This window comes from Ranitomeya imitator, chromosome 3 (assembly GCF_032444005.1).
Source record: "Ranitomeya imitator isolate aRanImi1 chromosome 3, aRanImi1.pri, whole genome shotgun sequence".
Classification (NCBI taxonomy): Eukaryota; Metazoa; Chordata; class Amphibia; order Anura; family Dendrobatidae; genus Ranitomeya; species Ranitomeya imitator.
The window spans coordinates 498,110,995-498,131,818 of record NC_091284.1 but is presented as its reverse complement, the minus strand read 5'-3'; positions in this window follow the sequence as shown (position 1 = coordinate 498,131,818).

The following is a 20,824-nucleotide window of genomic DNA, read 5'->3' as shown; positions in this document are numbered from 1 at the left end:
GAAATACAAATCAGAAGATGATTTTGTATTTTTTTATAAAGATTCAGTGATTCCATTTTTTCCACTAATTAATCCATGCCATTGAATACAATAATGGATTTGTGTGCTTGGTACAAAATATAATGGCTGGAAGAGTATCCTGGGGATTCCAATACTTTGATAGAGATTATTACATAGTAACATAGTAACATAGTTAGTAAGGCCGAAAAAAGACATTTGTCCATCCAGTTCAGCCTATATTCCATCATAATAAATACCCAGATCTACGTCCTTCTACAGAACCTAATAATTGTATGATACAATATTGTTCTGCTCCAGGAAGACATCCAGGCCTCTCTTGAACCCCTCGACTGAGTTCGCCATCACCACCTCCTCAGGCAAGCAATTCCAGATTCTCACTGCCCTAACAGTAAAGAATCCTCTTCTATGTTGGTGGAAAAACCTTCTCTCCTCCAAACGCAAAGAATGCCCCCTTGTGCCCGTCACCTTCCTTGGTATAAACAGATCCTCAGCGAGATATTTGTATTGTCCCCTTATATACTTATACATGGTTATTAGATCGCCCCTCAGTCGTCTTTTTTCTAGACTAAATAATCCTAATTTCGCTAATCTATCTGGGTATTGTAGTTCTCCCATCCCCTTTATTAATTTTGTTGCCCTCCTTTGTACTCTCTCTAGTTCCATTATATCCTTCCTGAGCACCGGTGCCCAAAACTGGACACAGTACTCCATGTGCGGTCTAACTAGGGATTTGTACAGAGGCAGTATAATGCTCTCATCATGTGTATCCAGACCTCTTTTAATGCACCCCATGATCCTGTTTGCCTTGGCAGCTGCTGCCTGGCACTGGCTGCTCCAGGTAAGTTTATCATTAACTAGGATCCCCAAGTCCTTCTCCCTGTCAGATTTACCCAGTGGTTTCCCGTTCAGTGTGTAATGGTGATATTGATTCCCTCTTCCCATGTGTATAACCTTACATTTATCATTGTTAAACCTCATCTGCCACCTTTCAGCCCAAGTTTCCAACTTATCCAGATCCATCTGTAGCAGAATACTATCTTCTCTTGTATTAACTGCTTTACATAGTTTTGTATCATCTGCAAATATCGATATTTTACTGTGTAAACCTTCTACCAGATCATTAATGAATATGTTGAAGAGAACAGGTCCCAATACTGACCCCTGCGGTACCCCACTGGTCACAGCGACCCAGTTAGAGACTATACCATTTATAACCACCCTCTGCTTTCTATCACTAAGCCAGTTACTAACCCATTTACACACATTTTCCCCCAGACCAAGCATTCTCATTTTGTGTACCAACCTCTTGTGCGGCACGGTATCAAACGCTTTGGAAAAATCGAGATATACCACGTCCAATGACTCACCGTGGTCCAGTCTATAGCTTACCTCTTCATAAAAACTGATTAGATTGGTTTGACAGGAGCGATTTCTCATAAACCCATGCTGATATGGAGTTAAACAGTTATTCTCATTGAGATAATCCAGAATAACATCCCTCAGAAACCCTTCAAATATTTTACCAACAATAGAGGTTAGACTTACTGGCCTATAATTTCCAGGTTCACTTTTAGAGCCCTTTTTGAATATTGGCACCACATTTGCTATGCGCCAATCCTGCGGAACAGACCCTGTCTCTATAGAGTCCCTAAAAATAAGAAATAATGGTTTATCTATTACATTACTTAGTTCTCTTAGTACTCGTGGGTGTATGCCATCCGGACCCGGAGATTTATCTATTTTAATCTTATTTAGCCGGTTTCGCACCTCTTCTTGGGTTAGATTGGTGACCCTTAATATAGGGTTTTCATTGTTTCTTGGGATTTCACCTAGCATTTCATTTTCCACCGTGAATACCGTGGAGAAGAAGGTGTTTAATATGTTAGCTTTTTCCTCGTCATCTACAACCATTCTTTCCTCACTATTTTTTAAGGGGCCTACATTTTCAGTTTTTATTCTTTTACTATTGATATAGTTGAAGAACAGTTTGGGATTAGTTTTACTCTCCTTAGCAATGTGCTTCTCTGTTTCCTTTTTGGCAGCTTTAATTAGTTTTTTAGATAAAGTATTTTTCTCCCTATAGTTTTTTAGAGCTTCAATGGTGCCATCCTGCTTTAATAGTGCAAATGCTTTCTTTTTACTGTTAATTGCCTGTCTTACTTCTTTGTTTAGCCACATTGGGTTTTTCCTATTTCTAGTCCTTTTATTCCCACAAGGTATAAACCGCTTACACTGCCTATTTAGGATGTTCTTAAACATTTCCCATTTATTATCTGTATTCTCATTTCTGAGGATATTGTCCCAGTCTACCAGATTAAGGGCATCTCTAAGCTGTTCAAACTTTGCCTTCCTAAAGTTCAATGTTTTTGTGACTCCCTGACAAGTCCCCCTAGTGAAAGACAGGTGAAACTGCACAATATTGTGGTCGCTATTTCCTAAATGCCCGACCACCTGCAGATTTGTTATTCTGTCAGGTCTATTAGATAGTATTAGGTCTAAAAGTGCTGCTCCTCTGGTTGGATTCTGCATCAATTGTGAAAGATAATTTTTCTTGGTTATTAGCAGAAACCTGTTGCCTTTATGGGTTTCACAGGTTTCTGTTTCCCAGTTAATATCCGGGTAGTTAAAGTCCCCCATAACCAGGACCTCATTATGGGTTGCAGCTTCATCTATCTGCTTTAGAAGTAGACTTTCCATGCTTTCTGTTATATTTGGGGGTTTGTAACAGACCCCAATGAGAATTTTGTTACCATTTTTCCCTCCATGAATTTCAACCCATATGGACTCGACATCCTCATTCCCTTCGCTAATATCCTCCCTTAAAGTGGACTTTAGACAAGACTTTACATAGAGACAAACCCCTCCTCCTCTCCGATTTTTACGATCCTTTCTAAACAGACTGTAACCCTGTAAGTTAACTGCCCAGTCATAGCTTTCATCTAACCATGTCTCGGTTATTCCCACTATGTCAAAGTTACCTGTAGATATTTCTGCTTCTAGTTCTTCCATCTTGTTTGTCATCTATTTTCTCTTTTCTGAGAAATTTCATCTTTGGATTCATCAGATCAAAAAAATGTTCCAATCATTTCAATTTCTTCAGTAATATGTGAACAGACTCTATTCTGCACTGTTGAATAAAAGTGCCTAGGGCCCATAGGAAAGATATATATCTTGGTACCGTGTTAGCCAGTGGATAGAAAAATATTTAGAATTGAGAGTCCTCAGTGATTGATACCTTTTAATGGCTAACTGAAAAGATGGTAACAAATTGCAAGCTTTCGAGACTACCCAGGTCTCTTCATCAGGCAAGACTAAAGCAAATTCTGAAGAATCACATACTTATACACAACACAGCACAGAACTGTCATTATGGGAGAGTGATAAGTGATAAACAGTTGTGTCAATAAATATTGGAAAGTTCCTAGATTAGGAGTGAATGTTTTGTTGTCCTCTGACTGGGGTCCGGTTCTGTTATGATGACCCCACATGGTATGAAGTGCAAATTCCTTAATTGATGTAAAAAGACATAAATCCATGCGACACATTCATTCCTGCACTAAGTGTGTCAAAGGTCGTCATAAGTTTATACTCCTAGATTCTCCTGTCTCTCTGAGATTTGAAGCTACAGTACCTTTCAATACAAGTAATTTCAGGTCCATGTCGAAAGCTTGCAATTTATTACAATCTTTTCAGTTAGCCATTAAAAGGTATCAACCAATGAGGACTCTCAATTCTAAATATTTTTTAGGGCCCATAGTAGACTTGATTCTAGTAACCCACACTTCACCCACATGCAAATACTTGTTAGGCATAATCCCCATTTGAGCTGAGCTTTGACTGTAAAATACAGATGGCTCCTGAGCTTCTACTGTGCTCACACCATAAATGTGATGTACACTAACGGTAGTTTACATTAATGTGGTGCACCAGTGAAGACAAGTTATCACCTATCCAAAGAATAGGTCATAACTTATTGGTCAGTGGAGGTCTGATCGCTAGGACATGCACCGATTGGTAGAACACGCATTTTCATCCCCATTTCAAAATTAAGTGGCAGGTTAAATGCCCAACCGCTGCTCCATTCCTTACAGATCCTCTATTTTATTGCCCTCATATAATATAAAATTCCTTATTGTACCCCCCATTCAGTATAATTTTCTACTCTGTTGCCCCAAAAGGTATAATGTCCCACTCTGTAGTCCCCATATAATATAATGTCCCTCTCTGTGCCCAGCATGTAGTATAATATCCCAATCTATAGCCCATATACAAGTATAATGTCACTCTTTTTGTCACTAATACAGTGGAATGTCCCCCACAGTGGCCCCTATACAGTATAATGTCGACCATTATGGCTCACACACAGTATAATTCACCCATCTCTGACCCCCATATATTATGATGTCTCACTTTGAGGCCCTTGTATAGTATATCTCCAATTCTTCCCCCACCCATAAAGTACAATATCTCCTCTGTAGCCCCCATGCAGTATAAAATCCCCCTGTGTGACCTCCATTCAGGAAAATGTCCCCCCCGTGGTCTCATATTATAGTGTCCCCCATTCTCACCCATCCATACGATATAATGTCCCATTGTGGCCTACAAACTATATGATGTCCAATCTGTGGCCCCAGTATAAAATAATGTCCCACAATGAGGCCCTTATATAGTCAAATTTCCTCATTCTGGACTCCATACAGTATAATGTGCCACTCTTTAGCTCCAATATAGTTTAATGTCTCAGTGGCTCATATACAGAATAATATCCTTCTCAACGGCCCTCATATAAAATAATTTCCCCTACTCTGACCCTTATACAGTATATCCCCCATTCTGAGCAGACCATACAGCATAGTGTCCTCCTCTGTAGCCTCTACACAGTATAATGTCCCTCTCTGTGGCCCACACATAATATCATTTTCCCTTCTGTAACATTCTTTACACGGAAATGTGAAGAAAAAAAAACAACAAAAACAATTCTTACCTGTTCCCGTTCACATAATGAGCAGCTCCTTCTTTTTCTATCACGCAGTACAATATAATGATGTCATTGTAAATCCTGAGATGGCCTGATGTCATCTTCTGGTGCTGTCCTCTCATAGGCAGGTGGTGTGTACAGGTGTTGGAGGGCAGGGAGGCAGTGGTTCCCTTCTCTGCAATAATTTTCAAATTTATTGTGCATCCAAGGAAGCACATGCAGCGGAAAATAGCACTGACACGGCAGGCCCCTTGGGACCAAGTGGCATCCTCTCTGACAATGACTGTCAAGCTCCAGCTCAGGCGCCTACCAAGGGATTTGTTCAGTAGGCCAGTATAAACCTGGCATTCTGTATAAAGGAGGCTGTTTGCAGTCGACTTTCTTCATGATAGCGTTAACTATATGAGCATGACTGCGCGACAAACATTGCTTCTGATTGGCAGTAAAATGATTACCGCCGGTCAGACAGCTGTGGTTCCCATGCTGTCAGATGACAGTGCGAGCCCACAGATGTGTTTAGAGGAATAAAGTTTACATCCAGTCCCTGGTGTCGGCTGCTGAGACTACTGCTTCCTTCAACCGTACGCCTGCTACCGTTAATATCAACGGGACCAGGAGTGGCTGATGGGAGTAAATAAGTTAAAACATTTTTGATAACCAGCCAGACAAAACTGATAGCTGGGGCTGCAACCTTGCGCTGTCACTGGTAGCAAGGTTGGTTATCAAGAATGGAGGGGTCCCCATGCATTTTTTTTAATTTAAATAAATAATTTAAAAAAGCGGCATGGGGTCCCCTCATTTTTCACAACCAGCAAAGCTAAAGTAGACATCTGGGGAATAGTATTCTCAGGCTGGTAAGGGGCCATGGATATTCCCCCCCCAGCCTAAAAATAGCAGCCTGCTGCCACCTAGAAAAGATGTTTCTATTAGATGTACCAATTCTGGTGCTTTGTCCGATCCTTCCCACTGGTCCTTTGGCAGAGGTAAGTGGGGTTCATGTCCCCTTTGTATTGTCCAGTGACATCAAGTCCATGGGTTAGTAATAGAGAGGCCTATAGTTGTATGGTAAATAAAAACACATCAAGTATAAAGTATTTTATTTGAAATAAAAACAAAACACATTTAATTTTGTATTTAAATATAACAAACACAGTTATATTCACCTAACACCCATTCCATTGAAGCCCTTGTCTCCTGTAATAATACAAAAATAAAAAAACAAGAATATGCCTCATCTGTCTGTTGTTCTGTCCCACGCCGTAATCCATGGCTGGGGGATAAACAGTTTTCAACCTGGACGATGCCAAGATGCAACCGAGCTGAGAACCACTGGGAGAATGAGCTGCTTCGAGTGCATCATCAGTTCGAGCCCCCCATTCAAGTGAGTGGGGTTCGGGTTCGTATTCGGATACTGTTCTGGTTCCCGAACCCAAACTTTTTTTTAAATGTTCAGCTGAACCTGCCGGATCCAAACATCCAGGGATCCACCCATCTCTAGTCCACACACTGTCCCCAATCATGCTCCTGCGCAGGCATACTTCATGCTACCCTGCTTAGGCCAGGACAAAGTACTGTAATGGGCATGCATTGGGAGAGGCCAAAGAGCACCGATGACTCAGAAGTGAAGCCGACGCAATGTGCATTACAGTACTATGCTCTATCCTCAGGAGGGCAGAGTGACGTACTCTTATGCAGGAGCTAGATTGGTGGCATTGTATAGATGATGAAAGACACACCATTCACATTCACAGGGAAGGAGGATGGCGATTGCAGGGATAGAGGAGTGATACTATTACAATATGTAGCAGATTTTCTGACACAAAAATCTGGTTGGCAACTTTACTGCAGTATAGTATCCATACTATGTAGCTTTTATAACTATTGGATAGCTTTTCACTAATACTTTCAGCAAAATAGGATCATAGGTGGAGGATCACATTATACTTATCTTTCCTCATATAATAACAGTACTTCTTAATTAGTTTCTGCAACCACTCACAAAAAATCTTTCTGGAATAAATGGTAATTGAAAGCTGAAAATCACCAGTAGAAATATTTTTACAAAACAAGCATTTTTTTTAGTAAGGAAAATAATATTTACTATTTGAAATGTTTCTGATACCTGGTCACATATTTGAATTTAGGGCAATTTAAATGTTATTCTGCATTTTGTACTATCCATTCTTCTGCTGGAACTCTGCAGATGCTTCTCGGAGTATAAGGACAGAACAGCTACTTACAGGAACTTATAATCAATAACCAATTAAACCATAGAGTTCAGACAAATGTATACTAAGGCTCAAGGAAAACAAATTCACAGGGTTTCCAACTATTTTGCTTTTCCTTTCCTGCACACATTGATCGAAACTTAGCAGAAGGTCAAAAGCAATAAGAAATCTGGCCTGTTGGTGCACATATAAAAATATAGATCAGGTTATTGAACATTATGAAAGCAGAAACCAGAATATGTTGCTTCATTATAAGGTTAACAGACCATATTCTACTAATTAAATGAAAAAAAAAATGTATTGGCAGGATATTGTCACTTTAATCAATAATCCAGAGTTATTGGGAGTCTTAGAGTCAGTTTATGATTCATCCACCGACTTGTCAATATTACCCTGTGCAGCAGAAATGCCGCTATGGGACGACATGCATATACAGGAATTTCAATAAACTTTTTTTTTTCTTAGAAGTTTATGAATCTAAGCATTAAATAGGCTCCATCTGTGCAGAGTAGAAAAGCAGGTAAATAGCTTAAATATGTCCTAGTTTACAACTACAAACTATAATGTCTTTGAAAGTAATAGATGGTACTGAACTGGATGGACAAATGTCTTTTTTCGGCCTTACTAACTATGTTACTATGTTACTAGGTATAGTTACAACATTTTAGGACACACGGTACCATTGAATGTAGATGCTTGCTAGTTTGTGTTCAAAATGTAACCACCATGTTCTGAGGGTGCACTATGTGGCTGGCACTGGTACAGAGGGCATTTGGGGCTGTATTAGTCCTATTTGTAAAAATATTTAAAGGGAAAAACCTATGCAGTAATAAACCTACTAAATGGATGTGGCAGCAGTGGATTATTGGATTTCTCTTTTCAGATCATCTATTGTACAGAGAGTGTTCTGATATGGAAAACTGTATTTCCGAGTAAAGATCCAGGTGGTTTGAATAGAAGGATAATATATTAAGGCTAAAAGTTACAATGAAAAACAATCGAGATAGATAAAGATAGGGGATTAAAGAAATGGAAGCAAGGAGACTGTATTGATAAAGGTTTTGCATGCCCTACAAAGTGTGTAGAATTTTAGCCAAAATTCTTCCATACAGCCATGAGGTTTCTGCACATGCCCAAGCCAAAATAAAATTGCATATTGCAAAGAATAAGTTTTGTAAAAACAATTACAAGAATTTCAAGGGTCATTATTACACCCAATATATCAAAATCAGTCTTGTTCTTCAGTTAGGCTATGTCCCCACGATCAGGATATAGCAGCGTTTTGGATGCAGCGTATTTTTGCTGGATCCAAAACGCTGCAGTCTAATCACAAAGGTAAATCCGCATGTGTTCATTGAATCATGCAGATTTTCCGCATCTAATGAATGGCTATGGGTGAGTCTGTGCAACTAATTGAGTGAGTCTACGCTGCAAATAATTAACATGCTAGGGCTCATAAAACCTGCCCTGTGGGTGAGTTTACTCACCATCAATTAGAAGCACAGTGGGCATGAGATTTCTATAAATCCCATCCACTGTGCTTGCAACCAAGATCGCAGCGTTTTGGATGCAGCGCAGGTGAGCTGCATCCAAAACACTGCTATTCCGGATTGTGGGCACATACCTGTCACAGAGTTACCACTACAGAACTGAGCCAGAAGACCACAGCATCTGATTACTCCTACTCCAGCACTGAGAAGAAGCACTTCTCCTTCATTTTAATGTGTTTATTTCTTCTGGCAGAACAGGGGTTAAGCGGCCATGTTGGAAATCTCTGTTCTCAGCTGTGCTCGGTTAGCCACTCCTTTTCCCTATATAATCTTGGCTCTGGTATTACGTTAATCCTCATCAGAGCTATCTTTATTGCTGCATGGCTAAAGGAGAGAAAGGAGTTGCTATGAGAATTAGAGTTGGAGAAGTTATTAGCGACTGTTGTTTGGTTTGTATTTGCGGTAATTCCTTATACTTCTCTATTTTGTTTTTTTCCCCCTTCCTGCACACCCCGGTGGATTCCTCTGTTAAATATGAGTGAATATTTTGTGTGTCTGGAGTTTTGCGTTAACCCTTGTCTGTTTCCCTGCTTGTCGAGTTGGTGTACTGCGGTGCACAGTAGCACCCCCTCTCCCCTAGTAGGGGAAGAGAAAAGACGGAGGGATAATTTAGGAGATAAGGCAAGAGCGGAGGCCGTGGCATCTTTGCCATCTGAAGTATCCCGGAGAGCAGGGCAAGCAAGGGCCCCCTAGTGTTAGGGTCACCCGACAGCTGTGTTGTGGCAATACCCTTATAGACCAGAACTCGGTGTGCACAGAAAGACCTGCAACGTAGCATAATATACAGTGAGGAAAATAAGTATTTATTTTATCAAGGATGCACTTCAACTGTGAGAGACAGAATTAAAAAAAAAAAACATCCAGAAAATGATATTGTATGATTTTTACATAATTTTGATTTTATTGTATGAAATAAGTATTTGATACAGTAGAAAAACACAACTTACTATTTGGTACAGAAACCTTTGTTTGCAATTACAGAGGTCAGATGTTTCCTGTAGTTCTTGACCAAATTTGAGAACACTGCATCAGAGATTTTGGCTCACTCCTCCATACAGATCTTCTCCTGCTCTTTCAGATTTTGGAGCTGTCACTAGGCAGAATTGAGTTTCAGATCCCTCCAAAGATTTTCTACTGAGTTCAGGTCTGGACACTATCTAGGCCACTCTAGGACACTGAATGCTTCTTATGGAGCCACTCCTTAGCTACCCTGTGTGTTTCAAGTCATTGTCATGCTGGAAGACCCAGCCATGACCATCTTCAATTTCTTACTGAGGGAACGAGGTTTTTGGCCAAAATCTCACGATACATGACCCCATCCATCTTCCCATCAATACGGTGCAGTCATCCTGTCCCCTTACAGAAAAGTACCCCCAAAGTATGCTTCATGGTTGGAATGGTGTTATTGGGGTTGTAGTCATCTTTCTTCTTCCTCCAAACACGGCGAGTGGAGTTGATACCAAAAAGTTCTACTTTGGTTTCATCTGACCACATGACCTTCTGCCATGTCTCCTCTGGATCATCCAGATGGTCACTGGCGAACTTCAAATGGGTCTGGACATGTGCCTTGCGCGCTATGCAGGATTTTAATCCATGACGGCATAGTGTGTTGCTAAAGGCAATGTTTGAGACTGTGGTCCCAGCTCTCTTAAGGTCATTGACCAGGTCCCCACGTGTAGTTTTGGGCCGATTTCTGACCTCTCTCAGAATCACCCTTTTTTTTTTTTAAATCACATGATTTTTATTCAACACAAATAACAATTACAACTTATACCATATAGCATTTCAAATTTTTTTTTTAATATAACATTATGTTAAAGAATCAATCGCCCCCCCCACCCCTCTCCCTCCTGTAGACAGCAATCGCATTATTCACCTCCCTGTGGGTACCCAAAAACAGACTTTGCAATACCCACTAACAAAAAATAGCAAAAAAGGCAGAGATGCTTACCTGCCTAGGCCTCCGAACAAATGCATTATCAGGATGCAGTGGACCCTGTGGTTAAGATGGCGGCAACACAGGTGCAGAAATACCAATAAGGCTGCCACTCACAACCTACCAAATTAATGGAGGGGGTGGCTGCTTGGCATATGACTGCACATTAGAGACTTGTATGTGGCACTGTTCACACAATGGGAATGCACAGCATCCAGGTTAACAGCCTATTAGTGACGCCCTTCTATTAGCTCAGGCGGGCTGCCCATGACAAATTTCATAAACAAAGGTATCATTTTAATCAGTAGAACGGCACCAACCTGACAATGTACATAGGTCACTAAGCACAATTCTGCTGACAGGTTCCCTTTAATCATGCCCCTCATGGGTAAGCCCGGCCCGTTGCGTAGTTGGTCTACACCCACTAGTGTTATACCTTGTCTTAAGTGGCACAAATTGTAATATTTGTTGATGCTGATTTGATATTTATTATGAACGAATATAAATAAAAGCAATTTTTGGAATTCTTAGAAGGGCTTTACACATGGCAATCATCAAATTAGCATTTATAAGTGTTCTTATTCACAAAGACAGGACTGTGTAAACATGCCTCTGTTCAGCAAAATGGTGTGGATCCAAAAACTTGTAAAATGTGAGTTTGTCAGCTGATTTGATCATTTACGACGGCCAATAAATCAATTTTTGCCAGCTGCATATCTCACTGTGAAAACTGAGGACTGTCTGCCAACAACAACATGCATGTGGTATGGTTGGTGACAGAGTAATAGTGTGAACAAAACTGCTGGACATGTAAGCAGACTTTTGCATAATAAATCCCCAAAATTTGCCAGCTAAAGAGGAAAACATCCTTCAGGAGAGACATACAGTAAGTCATCGCATAGCTGATCTGGATCTGAAAACCAACAGCTCTGATATGTGTCCAATAGAAAAAGCAGCATTACAGATGCGTTTGTTCACCACATAGTGTCTATTGAGTGCTATAAAACTTGGAAAACAGAAGCAGTGATGAATAGCTTCAATCTCTCCTTAGGGTCTCAGGTCTGCTAGATAGCAGAAGTGTTAGTACAAATTGATTCTACAGCACATTGCTCTGTTGAGGACGGGAGGCTGTTGACAAATTTGGCACATCTTCCATCAGGGCTCTGCTGTTTTAGCACTACTGCAGTTGTGCTTTAAAGGGAACCTCTCACCCCCAAAATGGAAGATGAGCTAAGCCCACCAGCATCAGGGGCTTATCTACTGCATTCTTTAATGCTGTAGACAAGCCCCCGATGTATCCTGAAAGATGAGAAAAAGAGGTTAGATTATACTCACCCAGGGGCGGTCCCGCTTCTGTTTGGGTCCGATGGGAGTTGTGGTCCGGTCCAGGGCCTCCCATCTTCATAAGATGACGTCCTCTTCTTGTCTTCACACTGCAGCTCCTGTGCAGGCGTACTTTGTCTGCCCTGTTGAGGGCAGAGCAAACTACTGCAGTACGCAGGCACCAGGAAAGGTCAGAGAGGCCCAGCGACATGTCAATAGCTGTAAACAAAGAGAAACTTATAAATAACTCATGAAAGAATAAAGTTACGTTAAAACCAAGCACACCATTGTTTCTCTTGTGAAATTCTTAATAAGTTTGATGTATCACATGACCCTCTTCCCATTGGAAAAAATAAAGTTGGATCCAAAATGGCCGACTTTTCCCCCTCCCATATACTAATATACAAACAGGAAGTTGATATCTCCAACCATTCCCATTTTAATTAGGTGTATCCATATACATGGCCTACCTTGTATATTTTGTTTGGATTTTATGTGATGTATCAACACTAAGTAGCAAGTATTTGTGAAGTGTAAAGGAAATGATACATGGCTTTAAGGTCAAAATAGGCTGGGTCATGAAGGAGTTAAAAATATAAATCTGAAAATTGGGAGGTGAATTTGTATTCAGACCCCTGAATCAATACTTATGGCTTTCTTTCAAAATGTCTTTATTCTTGCCACTCTTTCATAGAGGGGAGATTTGTGGAGTATACAATATACAACTAATAGTTGTCCTGGGGACAAATTCTCCCATCTGATTTGTACATTTTTGCAGCTCCTCCATTGACCTTTTTAGCTGCTTCTCTAATAAGTGCTTTCCTTGCTTGGGATGTCAGTTTAGGTGAACGGCCATGCCTCGCAGTTGTGCCATACTCCTTTCGTTTTTTGAGGGATAAATTGACGAGTGCTCCATGAGATATTCAGAGCTTGTGCTTTTTTTTTTTTTTTTTTTATAACCTGACTTTTCGATACTCTTCTCTACAACTTTATATCTGATCTGTCTGATGTGTTTCTTGGTTTTCATGATAACCATTTGATTCCCATTGTTCTCAAACAAACCTCTGAGGCATTCACAAAACAGCAGGTGTTATACTGAGCATAAATTACACACATATCGACTCAATTTACTAATGACATGACTTCTGGAGACAATTGGTCACTCAGGATTTTATTAAATAGAATCATACAATGTTAGAGTTGGAAGGGACCTCCTGGGTCAACATGTCCAACCCACTGCTAAATGCATGGTTTACTAAACCATCTCAGACAGATGTCTGTCAAACATCTGTTTGAAGACCTCCATGGAGGGAGAACTCACCACCTCTCATGACAGCCTTTTCCACACATTGATCATCCTCACTGTCAAAAAGTTTTTCTAATATCTAATCTGTATCTACTCCATTTTAGTTTCATTACATTGCTTCTCATGTTTCCATGTGCAAATGAGAATACAGATGATCCCTCTACACTGTGACATCCCTTCAGATATTTGAAGACAGCTATTAAGTCTCCTCTTATCCTTCATTTTTGCAATCTAAAAATTCCCAGATCCTTTAACTGTTCCTCATAGAACTACTCTGCAGTCCGCTCACCATCCTGGTAGCTCTTCTCTGAACTTGCTCCAGTTTTTCAATGTCTTTTTTAAAATGTGGTGCCCCAAACTGGACACAGTATTCCAGATGAGGTCTGACCAAAAAAGAGTGGAGGGGGATAATTACTTCACGTGATCTAGAATCTATGCTTCTCTTAATATATTTGTATTTTTTGCTGCTGCATCACACTGTAGACTCATGTGCATCCTGTGATCTATTAGTATACCCAAGTCATTTTCACACATACTGTTGCTTAGTTCTATGCCTCCCTTTCTGTAGATGTAATTTTTGTTTTTCTTGCCCAGATTTAGAATCTTGCATTAACCCATTAAATACCATTCTATTAGTCACTGCCCATTGTTCAAACAAATCTAGATCCTTTGCAATCCTTTTTTTGTCTTCTCTAATCTTAACTATCCCTCTTAGCTTTGCATAGTCTGCAAATTTAGTTTACCTTCAGTTCCCTTATCTAGATCATTTATAAAAAATGTTAAACAACAATGAGGACAGAGTCTTGTTGTACTCCACTTGAAACACTCTTCCAATTGAATGTGCCACCATTTATCACCAGTGTTTGAGTACAATCACTAAGACAGTTATGAATCCACCTAATCGTAACCTTGTCAATTTCATACTTGGTCATTTTTTCAATAAGGATAGTATGAGATACTTTATCAAATGCTGACATCGAGATATACTATATTTGGTGCATTTCCCTGATCCACCAAGTCAGTGATTCCATCATAGAAGGAAATTAAATTAGTCTGGAATGACTTGTGTGGTATAAACCAATGCTGGCTCTAGTTAATTACTGTATTCTTATCCAAGAACTTACATATATGCTGTATAATAATTTGATAAACAAATTAGGGGTATCAGACTATAGTAGGCTGAATAAAAATGCATGTCACAATTTTCAGATCTATATTTTTTAAATAATTTGAAACCTATGTATCATTTCCATTACACTCCACAAATACTGTCTATTTTGTGATGGTATGTGACAAAATCTCAATAAAATATATTTAAGCTTGTGGGTGTAATGTGAAAATTATGTGGAAAAGTTCACGGGGTATGAATATTTTTTCAAGACACTGTAAGTGATTACATATAAAAAGTAAAAAATGCATTTTGCTTTAATTGAATACACATTAAAGGAGTTGTCCAGTCTAAAATGAAAAAAAAAAGTCACAGAGTGATAGCAGACTTATTATTTTAAACCAGACAACCCCTTTAAGAAGATATATAAAAAATGCCAAAACACAGAGACACATGGAAAAAGTAGTTAGGAAGCCAACAAATTATTACATACAAAAATACATATGGTCTAACTGTTATCAAACATTATTGAGCTTCTTCACTTCTGCATCACTTCCATGACTTCTTAGGTTGCTTTCACACTGCACTTCACCCTACCCTACATTTACTGGTCCTGTAGGGAGGCTTACTTCTGACCCCCCCCCTACAAAATAGGATTGGGGTTTATGCGCAGATGGTGCAGACAGAATCAGATAGAAACAAGCAGGTTCCTATAAATGACTAAAAAATAACTTTTAATAATAACTAGTTAAAAATAGAGCAAACATATAGTGCTAACATAAGTGAAAGGTGCAAACGTACAACACGAAAACACATATAAAAACACACTTAGGCGTATCACCACCAGGGCAAACAGACCATCTAGTACCTCAGTTAGTAACTAGTGTCTAAAACAGGTTAAGCCGGAAACTGTGAATCCGTATCTGTCTAGATCCCACAGTTTTGGGCCTCCACCTATATAGTACAATGGGATAATGCACCAGAAGATACTGTATCACAACCTCCAGGTAACTGCTGTTGCAGTGAACATCTATCCCTAAAACGGTGGTGTCCTCATATATTGTTGCTCGTATACCAGCAGTTACCCTGTGGCCGTATAGATGCCCTTAGTGACAAAACATTTTTAGGCATAATACCACTAATGTCACGTGCGTATTTTATCAAGCATAATACTCATCTGCTCTCTGCCGATCACCCTCTGGACCTGGTGCAGTGCTGAGTATGAGTGGCCCGTCAGGTCGGTTTTCCTATTCACAACCGCATTATTTCCTCTGGGTCCACCTCACTGTAAAGTGCCTCCCGACGCGTTTCTTATCCACTATATTCATCAGGGGATTATGTCACCTTTACATTTCTTGGCTGAGCATGACGCTATGGCGGTCCGTCTCCCGCCCCTTTTTATATGTTGCTCACCGGCGTGTGTCACCTCACACTTCCGGACGCCGAGAGCCCCATTTCCGGTGTACTCGGAATTGTGCACCCTGAACAAATGGATCACACCTTTAGTTCCGGATAGATAGGCGTCCGTCCAGTGTATCGTAACGTCATATCCGGTGGGCGGGCATCTCTCCTGTATGCCGCCCATTCCTTTGTGCGTCCCTGCGCATTGTGCTCTCTATCATACAGGGGAGGGTACAGCCGTCACTCACACCTCTCCTGCATGACTCAGTTTATGTGGAGCATATTCTCATCTCCAGAGTCCTTTCAAAAGCATGTGCAGCCGCAGCTACCACTACACAAGAAATAATACCCCCATGGTTTGAGGTACAAAAAGAGCCTTCAGAGAAGGGCAAAAGGGTCACCCATCAAAATCTACACACACATCACAAAACTGGCCCAGGACCAAAATGTGTCAATCAACTGGAAAAGAATAAACTGAAAAAAGGGGGGACATAGTAATATTAATACTTAAAAGTAGAAAATGACAATGACAAAAAACGAAGAGAAAACATGTAGGCGACACAGCGGACCTCCACATGGTATGAAAGATAGGAAAGGGAGCAGCTGTTTTTGTCCCTAGGAACGCCCTCTCTATATTCGTCCCTACCTAACGCGGAGGTTGGCACCCTATACCTGCGCAGTGGCGCCCCCACTCAACGGTGGCTATCCCTATTACTAGGATACCCTGTTGCTCCCTATCTCTATAGGAAGGAAGAAAAGCTGAGATGATCGTTAAGACCCAATGGTGTCACGGTCTGGAGGCGGAAGATCCATCTACTTTCTCTCTGTAAAATACTTCTATCCCAATCCCCACCCCTCTGGGACTGGTACACTCCTTTTTAGGGATAGATGTTCACTGCAACAGCAGTTACCTGGAGGTTGTCATACAGTATCTTCTGGTGCATTATCCCATTGTACTATATAGGTGGAGGCCCAAAACTGTGGGATCTAGACAGATACGGATTCACAGTTTCCGGCTTAACCTGTTTTAGACACTAGTTACTAACTGAGGTACTAGATGGTCTGTTTGCCCTGGTGGTGATACGCCTAAGTGTGTTTTTATATGTGTTTTCGTGTTGTACGTTTGCACCTTTCACTTATGTTAGCACTATATGTTTGCTCTATTTTTAACTAGTTATTATTAAAAGTTATTTTTTAGTCATTTATAGGAACCTGCTTGTTTCTATCTGAGTCTTCTCTGGTTCTATTTGAGAGTCTGACTCTAGCTGGTTTTGTGCAGACAGAATCAACAAGATGTTCATCATTTTCTGCCATATATGCCTGCTGGACACGGAGAGACACATTCTACTACATCTGAGTGTCCGCATCCAGTAGGCGTATATGCCCAAAAATTATGTATAACAGAGCAAACATTGATTCTGCCGAAACCAATGGCCTCGTCAGGCCATACGCCCGAATCTCGTTTTGCCGTAAGCCCTAATAGTACCAATCAACATGGGACAAAGCAAAAGGGCAGTTAGGTAACACTATCCCTCAATGTAAGAGCTTACTTACATGGCCATACCCTATTGCCTGAGGCCTACACAGTAGAGTGTCACAGTTGTGTGAAGTTCATACCACTTGTGGAATCCTATAAAAGAAACCTTGACATGCTTTCTTATGAAATCCAGGGCGTACAGAGGTACATTAGAGTGATCATGGACAGCTATAGGACCTCTATTTCCACTGCTTGATACAAAGCAGTCAAAATGCAGCCTAACATATAATCTATTTATATAATAACTTTGTAATGTTTTAACCCCTTCCCGACCCATGACGCCACGTAGGCGTCATGAAAGTCTGTGCCAATTCGACCCATGACGCCTATGTGGCGTCATGGAAAGATTGCGTCCCTGCAGATCGGGTGAAAGGGTTAACTCCCATTTCACCCGATCTGCAGGGACAGGGGGAGTGGTAGTTTAGCCCAGGGGGGGTGGCTTCACCCCCCCGTGGCTACGATCGCTCTGATTGGCTGTTGAAAGTGAAAGATTTGTAATATTTCACCTATTATAACGGGTGAAATATTACAATCCAGCCATGGCCGATGCTGCAATATCATCGGCCATGGCTGGAAACACTAATGTGCCCCCACCCCACCGATCGCCCCCCCAGCCCCCCGATCTGTCGGGTACACTGCTGTGGCTCCCCTCCGTTGTGTGCGCCGCTCCCCCCGTGCTGTTGTCCGCTCCCCCCGTGCTCCAACCACCCCCCCTGCACTCCGATCCACCCCCCCTGCAGTCCGATCCACCCCCCCGATGCTCCAAAGCACCCCCCCGTGCTCCGATCCACCCCCCCATGCTCCGATCCCCCCCCCGTGCTCCCCCCCCACCCCATCATACTTACCGATCCTGCCGGGGTCCGTCCGTCTTCTCCCTGGGCGCCGCCATCTTCCAAAATGGCGGGCGCATGCGCAGTGCGCCTGCCTAATCTGCCGGCCGGCAGATTCGTTCCAAAGTGCATTTTGATCACTGAGATATAATCTATCTCAGTGATCAAAATAAAAAAATAATAAATGACCCCCCCCCCCCCCTTTGTCACCCCCATAGGTAGGGACAATAAAAAACTAAAGAATTTTTTTTTTTCCACTAATGTTAGAATAGGGGTAGGGTTAGGGTTAGGGGTAGGGTTAGGGTTAGGGCTAGGGTTAGGGTTAGGGCTAGGGTTAGGGTTTTGGTATGTGCACACGTATTCTGGTCCTCTGCGGATTTTTCCGCTGCGGATTTGATAAATCCGCAGTGCTAAACCGCTGCGGATTTACCGCGTTTTTCTGCGCATTTCACTGCGGTTTTACAACTGTGATTTTCTATTTGAGCAGTTGTAAAACCGCTGCGGAATCCGCAGAAAGAAGTGACATGCTGCGGAATGTAAACCGCTGCGTTTCCGTGCAGTTTTTCCGCAGCATGTGTACAGCGATTTTTGTTTCCCATAGGTTTACATTGAACTGTAAACTCATGGGAAACTGCTGCGGATCCGCAGCGTTTTCCGCAGCGTGTGCACATATCTTTAGAATTAGGCTATGTGCACACGGTGCGGATTTGGCTGCGGATCCGCAGCGGATTGGCCGCTGCGGATTCGCAGCAGTGTTCCATCAGGTTTACAGTACCATGGAAAACCAAATCCGCTGTGCCCATGGTGCGGAAAATACCGCGCGGAAACGCTGCGTTGTATTTTCCGCAGCATGTCAATTGTTTGTGCAGATTCCACAGCGTTTTACACCTGTTCCTCAATAGGAATCCGCAGGTGAAATCCGCACAAAAAACACTGGAAATCCGCTGAAAATCCGCAGGTAAAACGCAGTGCCTTTTACCCGCGAATTTTTCAAAAATGATGCTGAAAAATCTCACACGAATCCGCAACGTGGGCACATATCCTTAGGGTTAGGGTTGGAGTTAGGGTTGTGGTTAGGGTTGTGATTAGGGTTATGGCTACATTTGGGATTAGGGTTAGGGGTGTGGGGGGGTTAGTGTTGGAGGTAGAATTGAGGGGTTTCCACTGTTTAGGCACATCAGGGGTCTCCAAACGCAACATGGCGCCAACATTGATTCCAGCCAATCTCGTATTCAAAAAGTCAAATGGTGCTCCCTCAATTCCGAGCCCCTACGTGTGCCTAAACAGTGGTTTACCTCCACATATGGGGTACCAGCATACTCAGGATAAACTGCGCAACAATTACTGGGGTCCAATTTCTCCTGTTACCCTTGTGAAAATAAAAAATTGCTTGCTAAAACATCATTTTTGAGGAAAGAAAAATGATTTTTTATTTTCACGGCTCTGCGTTGTAAACGTCTGTGAAGCACTTGGGGATTCAAAGTGCTCACCACATATCTAGATAAGTTCCTTGGGGGGTCTGGTTTCTAAAATGGGGTCACTCGTGGGGGGTTTCTACTGTTTAGGCACACCAGGGGCTCTGCAAACGCAATGTGACGCCCGCAGACCATTTCATCAAAGTCTGCATTTCAAAAGTCACTACTTCCCTTCTGAGCCCCGACTGTGCCCAAACAGTGGTTTACCTCCACACATGGGGTATCAGCGTACTCAGAAGAAACAGGACAACAACTTTTGGGGTCCAATTTCTCCTGTAACCCTTGGGAAAATAAAAAATTCTGGGCTAAATAATTATTTTTGAGGAAAGAAAACGTATTTATTATTTTCACGGTTCTGCATTATAAACTTCTATGAAGCACTTGGGGGTTCAAAGTGCTCACCACACATCTAGATAAGTTCCTTTCGGGGTCTAGTTTCCAAAATGGGGTCACTTGTGGGGGGTTTCTACTGTTTAGCCACATCAGGGGCTCTGCAAACGCAACGTGACACCCGCAGAGCATTCCATTAAAGTCGGCATTTCAAAACGTTACTACTTCAATTCCGAGCCCCGGCATGTGCCAAAACAGTAGTTTACCCCCACATATGGGGTATCACCGTACTCAGGAGAAACTGGACAACAAATTTTTACAATTCTGACCACTGTCCATTTATGAGGTTATAACAATGGAATGATTGAACGGATCCCAGTGAATCTGACGTTGTTTTCTCGTGACATATTGTACTTCATGATAGATGCCCTTAAGTCACACAGATATGTCACACAAAATGTTTAATAAGTAACATTTCCCACAAATCTACTTTACATCAGCACAATTTTGGAAACAAAATTTCTTTTTGTTAGGGAGTTAAAAGTTGACCACCGATTTCTCATCTTTACAACACCATTTTTTTTAAGGCACCACATCACACTTGAAGTCACTTTGTGGGGTCTATGTGATAGAAAATACCCAAAAGTGACCACAATCAAGAAGTTTATTAACCCTTCTGGTGCTTCACAGGAATTTTTGGAATGTTTTAAAAAAAAAAAAATGAACATTTAACTTTTTTTCGCAAAAAAAATTACTTCAGATATTAATTTTTTTTATTTTCCCAAGGGTAACAGGAGAAAT